Source organism: Glandiceps talaboti, chromosome 11 (genome assembly GCF_964340395.1).
Source record: "Glandiceps talaboti chromosome 11, keGlaTala1.1, whole genome shotgun sequence".
NCBI lineage: Eukaryota > Metazoa > Hemichordata > Enteropneusta > Spengelidae > Glandiceps > Glandiceps talaboti.
The window spans coordinates 4,631,090-4,640,732 of NC_135559.1; the positions used below are offsets into that span (position 1 = coordinate 4,631,090).

Consider the following 9,643-nt stretch of genomic DNA (forward strand, 5'->3'; position numbering starts at 1 on the left):
TGTACTCAGGGCTAATATATGACACTCCTATAAACTTAAGCTTTCCAGTTTTTCTGGCGTTTTCAAAAAGAATCGTAGTCAGGCAGAATAAGTTCATCATATACACAGAACTTGGCGACAGAACACTTTCCAACATAGCTTGCCTTAATTGGTGGTCCGCATCTTGTAAGAGGAATTATTAAAATGTAACAATATTACTGATTTTTTTGTCGGGTGGGACGATAAAAATAATGTTAGTTATATTTTTTTTAGCCAGATGATCAAATGTAGAAATATTAGTTTTGATTTTTGTCATGACATGTGACTTATGTTGCAGATTATGCAGCTTCAACTGTAGCTGATTCAGTCACAGGATTAGTTTGAGAGGGTGTTGTATAACACTGCAATAACAAACCACGTTCTCCGTTTCTTAATCTAGACAGTCTGGTTTCGTTTCACAGTATGTTTAGAAGTTTGTAGACAAAGTCAACTTTTTCACAAGTATTCTTTTTACAAACAAGGGATGTGAGGCGTTTGTGTCAAATCAGTTGTTGAAACTCAGAGAGATTACATTTCAGTGGGATTAACTTGAAACTAACGTTGTGTGATATATATCTGCACGTTTTGCTTGTACTTCGAATTCGTCCAAAAAAACTAACCCTTCTTCTCAGATAAAATTTAATACAAACATCAGAGTCGCCATACAAAGTTTTTAAAATAGAAGCCAAACTCATCCAAATTAAGTCATTTTAGAATTCAATATGGCGGCAGAATACAGTATGAACGCTAAAGACAATAAGATATAGTCGATTTCCTTGGAAACAAGACGGGGAATACCCACATCTCTTTTATTATTTCACATGGACCTTGCTTAATCTCTCATATGATACAGTTTGGAGAGATAATTTAGTAGAACTTTGATTTTCAAGGAAATTTGTCCCTGAGGCATATTCAGTTTATCAGTCTCTTGGTGTGAAAGTGAAAATAGACTGACACTCATATATATTAACTATGTACATTTTGTTGTACCTCGTGGATGTGATTTCCTGAGATATAGTTAGTATAAAATCGTATGTCAATTCATCCTCATGGGACGCTAATCCCGACTAAGCCGCCTATTTTTCATAATTAAATGCACGTAAATCAATCAGAGGGAATTCTTAGATATACGTCCAGGTCGTTTTAATTAAACATTGGGATTTGTCAAGCTTTGAAGTTAGCGTTAAAGAAAGGGAAAGTATAGCCTGTACCTCAAAGTTAGCTTAGTGCCTTCTACATATGTATGTTAATGATGAACATTTTTAATCTCTCCCTCAGTTGACTGGATTGTGTGTTGAGTCGACCATCTTGCCTTTGGATAGCCAAGGCTTACTTAATGTATAAAATCAGATTAACCAACTTTGAAACTTTCCTGCTTGAAACTTTCACAAATTATTTTTTAGAAAAGCGAAATGAGTTCTGTTTAGAGTCAGTTCTGTGTAAAGTGTTTGCCTGACGACAACGACAGAAAAAAATGCCAAACAACTTACCTCACTCCTTGGGTGACTGATCACAAACAGTTGTACATGTATTAATAGTTATATCATAATATTTTCATGAGACGTCATTTGATTCTACTATTTTTACTTATATTATTGTATTAATTGTTCAATCCTAGCAAAATTTGCTAGTAAGTGTATATGAGGTATCCGCATTAACAGTAATTACACATATTTGCTGTGTCTATTAACTGAACACTCACATCTATATTATACTATTAGTGCCTTTTGAGAGGTGGTTTTCACAGACGTTCAGAAATCATTTACATGTCATGTGTGTTACATTCCTTTAGGGTGACCGAATTTCCTGTTTAGTGGAACCGACCAATCCTATATTTTGTCAAATTAAAATCCTGGCGTGAACGCTAGACGCCAATGCAGAAATGAAAAGTATACGCCCTCTATGGTTAAATTCGGAAAGATGACGTCACTTGATGCCTCTTGTATTCTGTCGGAAAGAGTCGCCCAGAGCTGAAATTAGTTAGTTGGGGGGGGGGGGGGGGTCCGAAGTCCCTGAAACATCAAGGCATCTTCACTGTTAAAAGTTAGAATATAACTTGAAAGCCAGGCTCTGCCATAAATAAACATACATTAATTCTTCTTCAGCTTTTTATTCAGCAGACCATGTTTGAGTACATTTCCATGAGAACAGAAAAGAAGTCACCCTAGCCTGATTATTTATGTCAAACTAGTTTTGGTATTTAGTGCCTCCTGGTAGACATACATTACCAGTCTGAGCCAATAACCCAAAGAAGTTTTTTTTTTTTTGATAACTTATCAAATCTCATCAAAAAGAGCGTAAACTTAGCAACAGTGACAAATACTGATGCTGTATCATATACTGTTCGAACTTGGTACGAGATATCTTAGTAAATAACATTCATGTTTAAGCTTTGAACTTAAAAATGATATACAAAGGTCGATATTGTTGCCGGAAGGGGTTTTAGAAATGTACCTGTCACAGTTTTGGTTTGATATCTTCAAGAAAATGTCGGCCTTTCCAACTACAAAGTACATTTGATGGCGGACCATCAAAGTCAGAACCCCACAGAGGATTATCGATTGTAACTTTTCAAAATGAATTAAATAAAAATGAACAGTGTTACATTTCAGTACTATGGAGAGAATGTGTTTTTTATTATTCATATGTTCTCATGTTTCACGGCTGCAACTCAGAAATGTTGTATCCTTCTAAAGGTAGTTTCAAGATTTAATAATTCAAAGACGAATGTGATACCAAGAAGGATCTGACATATAGGCTAATCTTTACAAAATGATTGGGTATAGAATTTCACAATCAAGTCTTCATTTCTACACTGTCAGTTGCATTATTATTAGATTTCAACAAATGAACACACATTTCTGTAGGCCTGCTCTTATCGATTCTGTGTTTATACTAGTCTTAAGATGATGTGACGTCACAAATTATGATGATATTTATACATTAATACAGGAAGTTAAGAATAAAACAGGTTTTTGACGCTGGTAGAATAGTTATATAGAGAACATCGAGTGATCCCAAAATTTCATTCGCGGATGTCACACAAAAATGGCAGTGGTAGAGAAGCATTTCTATTGCACATAAGGGTATAGTGGCCTGATATATTATGTATAATAGAAACTTGAATCTAGTATGTGTGCCATAGACTGTAATGAGATGCCACAATGGTTATTTGTAGTATCCGTAATATACAGTGTTCCAGACACTCAGTACATGTACGCATTGATCTCGAAGATACTGAAGAGAAACATGATTAACTTATTTTGCAATTCAAGTAATCTTTAATACTATCAAACCTGTTAGGGAACTTTACATCGTTTTACTAACAAAAGCAACACAAATGAAACATTGATTGTGAAACAACCGAGTATGATAGGGTACTGAATTTGAAGTTTATAACAGGTACTCTGAAATTGCACAGGTAAGGTGATATCTAGAAATCTCGATCCGATCTTAGAATAACTGTATCAAGGCCAACTGGTTCTATTTGTTTTGACAAAATCCTACTTCCATGTAAAAGGAGATCTGGTTTGAATGACTTGGCTATTACAAACTGTCCACACTAGAAGTCAAAGTGGCTGTTGAATTTGAATTTGTTGAAATCCCATCCATATCTTTAACAGGTGAACAGCAAAATGAATGATGGTTTAGTTAGGATATGTAGTCTTTGATCGATCATTACAATCTAAACTGGAAACAAACAAACAAACAAACAAACAAACAAACAAACAAACAAACAAACAAACAAACAAACAAACAGACAGACAGACAGACAGACAGACAGACAGACAGACAGACAGACAGACAGACAGACAGACAGACAAACAAATAAACAAACAATGAATGAACGAACTAACGAACGGACGGACGAATAAACGAACAAATACACAAAAGCAACTCCACACTCTGTATGGTCTTTATTATTGCTTGGTGTTCAACAAGCAATATATACACACATGCATACACTTACATACGTACGTACGTACATACATACATACATACATACATACATACATACATACATACATACATACATACATACATACATACATACATACATACATACACACACACACACATACACACACATACATACATACATACATACATACATACATACATACATACATCCATACATACATACATACATACATACATACATACATACATACATACATACATACATACATACATACATACATACATACATACATAATATATATATAGTGTGTGTGTGTGTGTGTTTGTTTGTTTGTGTACAACTAAGTTTGAAGCTACAGTGAGCAGATTTGTGATAAGAAATTTTAAGTTTAATGATGTCTGATGTCAAAAGATGCAGACTGGTCGATTTCGGGGGGGGGGGAGAATATAGATTATATAAAAGGATCGTAAACATGATTTTAAACCATGTACAAAAATCATAGCAACCATGACCACCTCCGTGACAACACCTTAATTTGGCAATGTTTGAACAGAACAAGTATAGTTATGGATAAACCCGATTTCTGAAATTCTAGCTATATAGTGTAATGACCCTGTCAATCGTGAATACGAAGGGATATAGCAACGTACGAGTATATTACGTCAATTGTGATAACGGAGACAGGACGGTGGCTCCAATACGACGTGGGAGAGTGTAAGTGACAGAGACCGAGGTCTAACTCAGTGATTATCTCAGGTGTTATAAATCAGAAAGTATTTATTCATACGTATTTCTGTCACATTTTGCTAAATGAAAGAATAGAACACATTAGATTCTAATATCAGTTTTATCAAAGAATTATTAGTGAATAATTCATGTATTTTACATTAGAATTCAATATTAATATACAGATTTGTTCCAATTAATTTCATATTCCAAACGTAATTGAGCTAGTCATGTGACCTTCCTTCCACGGGATATGTTAAATGTAATTGATAGACCCCTTCCCAACCCCCATGTCCCACCCACCCAAGTACAAATATTGTAGGCTATGGAACGGAGACCTAAAAGTTGCACACATTAGTATTGTATTTGACGGAGTAACCAAAGTGAAGAACTATAGATAACCAGTTTCGTTTCAAAGCCATAACTGTTCTCTATGTCAAAATCGTATATGCATTATTACGTGAGTAATGATGTTCCCATGACAACATTCTAGACAATGCATACAGTGTCATTATACCAACACACCTTGTTATGTGAATATATCAATTTAATGTGTACGTATTTAAGAAAACTGGCAAATATTTTTGACATACTCAGTCTTACGTGTAGTTGACATTTACAAAAATCTGGCAGTTCAGTATAGAAATTTACAATCCGAATTGTTTTATTAGAATTTATGTCAATGTTATAAAATCACTCCATTTTCTTTAAGAAAAGTTGTGTAGATAATCGCGGCAATATGTTGATGCTTGTTTCGTACTCTTGAATGCGTCATAATGGTTCCACCCATTACGACTGTTTGCCTCACCAAGCGCTGGTCTTGAAACCTTTCGATCGTGTTTGCTTAACTGTTCCTCTGTAAGCCTGTCGGACCTGTCAATAAAGAATATTTCGTATGTAATAATTACAATTGAACTTGCCCATAGGTCTTGAATTAGCCAACCCTGGCGCCACTCTGCTCTGCTCTGCTCTGCTCTGCTCTGCTCTACCCTACTCTACTCTACTCTACTCTACTCTACTCTACTCTACTCTACTCTACTCTACTCTACGATACCCTACCCTACACTGCAATCTTCTCTACTCTATTCTACTCACTCTATACTACTCTATTCTACCCTACCCCACCCTACATACCCTACTCCACGCCACCTCGGCACACCCCACCCCACCCACTCTACTCTACTCTACTCTACTCTACTCTACTCTGCTCTGCTCTGCTCTGCTCTGCTCTGCTCTGCTCTGATCTACTCTACTCTACTCTACTCTACTCTACTCTACTCTACTCTATTTTACTCCACTCTATTGCAACAACAAGGCTTAAGAATAGAGGAACCATAGCATACGGATTACTATCCAGACTAGTCTGGAACTAGTCTAGAGTAAAATGTACAGATCTCGTAAGTACAGGATGAAGTCAGTTCCGAGTAAATGGAACTTCCTCATCACTAGTCATGGTTCATCAAATGCTAAAATTATAGAAGATTGAACCCAATTGTGTAATGTCATAACATTATCGAACGAAGAGTGAGGGCAGCAACACACACACATCCACAGAATTTCTACCGATTTCTAATTTCCTCTCTTATTCAATTGCACTTTTTATTCACATGTTCGTGTTATAACCTTTCCCAAATAACACGTCTACATATTCAGGAAATTGCACCATTTTCAATGTGTCCAAATGTAAATTTACTATTCCTCATGACGTCATCACCATCGGCTTATTGTTAATCCTATGCAGTCTTAAACAATCATGTATTACGTATTTCAAAGTTTGAAGTTCAAATATCTACATGGCCAAGTTGTTGTCCGTATGTCTAACATTGTTTTAGAAAAGCCAACTACGATAACACTGGAGTGATAGCACGTTCGAACTTCAATGTATTCGTATGAATTAGGACCTTTTTTTTCTGAAATAAATTGTTAGAAAATATTTAATAAACTTACATCATCTAAGCAGTCAAGAAAATCATAGATGTTTGCAATCATTTGATTAGCTTCTTCGTCTAGTCTTCGTGTGAGTGTTAATGATTCCATGACGTCATCAGCATTTCTCTTTTTTCTCCACGCACTTGTTTGAAAACTGAAAAAAACAAGATTGTATAGCTTGTAGATACGACTTTTCTGTCGGCATTCTAAGATCCCTTTTTATCGAGAAAGTATAAATAATTGATTGGCTATGGTATTTATCGCATTTCCCATTTGAAATATATCTACGCTGATGTGCTGTAGACGACCTCCAACATTAAGGAAGTTGTGGATTTTCTAACAATTTACATGAGCATTTCATAAAGAAAATATATATATTTTAAAATAAGACAATTTGATTCAAAATGATGGCTCAGCTGTAAGGTTACATTTAATTATTCATAATAGACACTTTCCTGTAAATATGAAGGTGGACGCAACTTGTTCGATCTTTAGATATTTACGAAGAACTCTGCTCATGTTTTCAGATTACTGGGTTTAAAAACCGTTTAATTATGTATACATCGTGTGGAATTCGATCTCTATAGCACGTTTATTCTTCGAGTGGCTTGGTAACAATACATGCTAACGGAGTAACGAGGTCACATCGATGTAAGGTGGTTGTCCAAACTCGATGTGAAATTCGTATTGCTTACCATTACAAAATATTAATCATTAACAATTAGTCTTTGATTAACATTAGCTCTTGTGAAATTGTTGTTTGTTTTTATTTAAGATTTCCTATTTTATTTATTTGTTTATTTATCTATGCAAGCCTCGTTGACTAAATACCGAACAAACAACCCTGTCACGTGAATAAGTCGTAAGTCACCGAAATATATAGGTTCATATATATAATCGAAATATTGTTGTTATAAGAAAGTTTAACTTCTTAATAAAGCGACGTAGATTTTAAAATCTAATGCTAGTGCAGAGTGAAGATGTACATGTTGAATGAATAAATCGAGAGTAGATGACGTGTGGAGAGTAAGAATTAATTCACTAGAGGTTTTAGAAATTAACACTACGATAGATACATTCACAGAAATACATCAGGATGAAGAATGTTTATTTTTAAGATTAAAACAAATAAATATAGATATGAAAATTACAAATTATGCTCCAATTTATTAGGATAACATTTCAAGACTATAACGGTGATAATATTTAGCTATTATTAAACAGAAAACGATAAATATCACGTAAGAAATCTTGATCGATTTGCAGGGTTGGTGGCTGCATTTCGTTGGTGGCTGCATTTCACGATCATGATTTACTTACGATTGAAAGGTTTTACACAACCGATATGTAAATGACAAGATGTATTTATCAATATGGTAGAATAAATTTCGTAAAAACTACATCTCCATTGCTTCTTAAGATGGAGTAACAAGAATTTAAAACATTCTCCAACTTTTGAAGACGACGAAATGATTTGGTTATAGTAGAAAAAAATCGGCAAAAGTTTAAAAAAACAAACCGTGCAAGATATCTCCATGGAAATAAATAGAAAAGAATAAAATGTTGATTTTTTAGGTCTATATAAATAATAAAAAATTCAACACAAGGACCCTGTACACAAAGTTTTTCTCAAAGATGTTAAAACATATAAGACCAAGTCACCATTGCATCTATCGAGTGGAAACTAGAAGAAGACAGTTTTATCAAATATGAATGAGAACACGGATTATAAGAAGACATCGTGATATCTACAACATTAATTTATGAGTTTCGTAGTTTAAGTATTTATCGTTGAAGTTTGAAAACAGGATCTTTAGTTTCATATTATTTGATTGAAAGAAATATTCATTTTTTCATGACTTGCCTCTTGGAATGAAGTACATTACAATTTGATTTCACCTACATTCGTAACTAGCGGAATTCTTTTATCTTTTTTTTGAATTAATTGTACCAATATTTGATAAATAAGTAAAATATTGTCGATACTGTATTGTCCAAGTGGTAGTTCGTAGACTCTTTCCTAAGAGTCAGTTTTTTTGACGTATGATAGATATTTGTTTTTAATAATTATGATAGTACTTGATAACTCCCGGACATGTAAACATTTCTATATTTTCGTGCTTTTATCAAGGAGTGGAGTAATCATGCCTGAGTATGAAATTTCATAATTTTTAAAGTTTGCAAAATTTTCAAAATTAATCGCGATTTCCCTGTCTAAATCTGGAAATAAGTAAAATAACTTTTTTTGTGATGTAGATCGCGAGTCTCATATAAGATAATAATGTAAATGCGCTATAAATATGCAAAAGATTCATACACAGTGAAGTGGGGTAGTTCTTCCAGTACGATCCTTTGTTCTCGCCCCAAGTCCAGTGAGACCGAACCTCGTTGGTTCAGTGTTAATCCATGAGGAAACAAAAGTGCCAAGGGAAAATCTGCGTTGATCTGTGGTCAAACTGAACGACACTCTTCTTACTTCCAGCATGGCAAACTTAAACAACCCCAGACTGGTCTAGAACCCCAACCGAAATGACAAGCTTGTATAATTTATGCTTTAACCACTCGGACTAAAATATAATAATTGCAGTCATTGAAATGTTGACAATTATTCTTTTAATATTCAGGAACGAAGTGATGAAAATCCACATATTTCCGACTTCTCTATTTTTCAAATGTGTCTTACCCGCTAGATAAAACACAGAAAAGGATCAACAATTTTAAAATAACTATAGAGAAATACATTAACATTAAACAAACATTGCAAGACTGTCCAGAATGTCGTCTGCCACGACAGACGGCTCACTCACATTGCTACATTTTATCGACAAAAATCTGTGTAATATTTTGTTACATTTTGTCGTCTGGTGCAACAAACATTTAAGTACAATTTTTACAGTTTAATCATTTTTAAGGATGTAAAACTCCGAAAGGTAGCACACACAAAGAAAATGTAGCAATGCTGATAAGAATTTTGTTGATCCAGACGATAAAATGTAGCAATGTTTAAAAAGATTTCTGTCGACTTCCGTTTTCTACTGTAAGACCTGT

At 34.4% G+C, this 9,643-nt stretch overlaps 1 long non-coding RNA gene across 1 annotated transcript; it reads right to left on the reverse strand.

Annotated features, from left to right (window-relative positions):
• Positions 1 to 5,254: 5,254 nt before the first annotated feature.
• On the reverse strand, positions 5,255 to 6,744 carry LOC144441954 (uncharacterized). The gene is made up of 2 exons (XR_013481593.1): positions 6,614 to 6,744; positions 5,255 to 5,539 (listed from the first exon to the last, which is right to left on the reverse strand). It is a non-coding gene; the product is annotated as an uncharacterized LOC144441954 (long non-coding RNA).
• Positions 6,745 to 9,643: the final 2,899 nt, after the last annotated feature.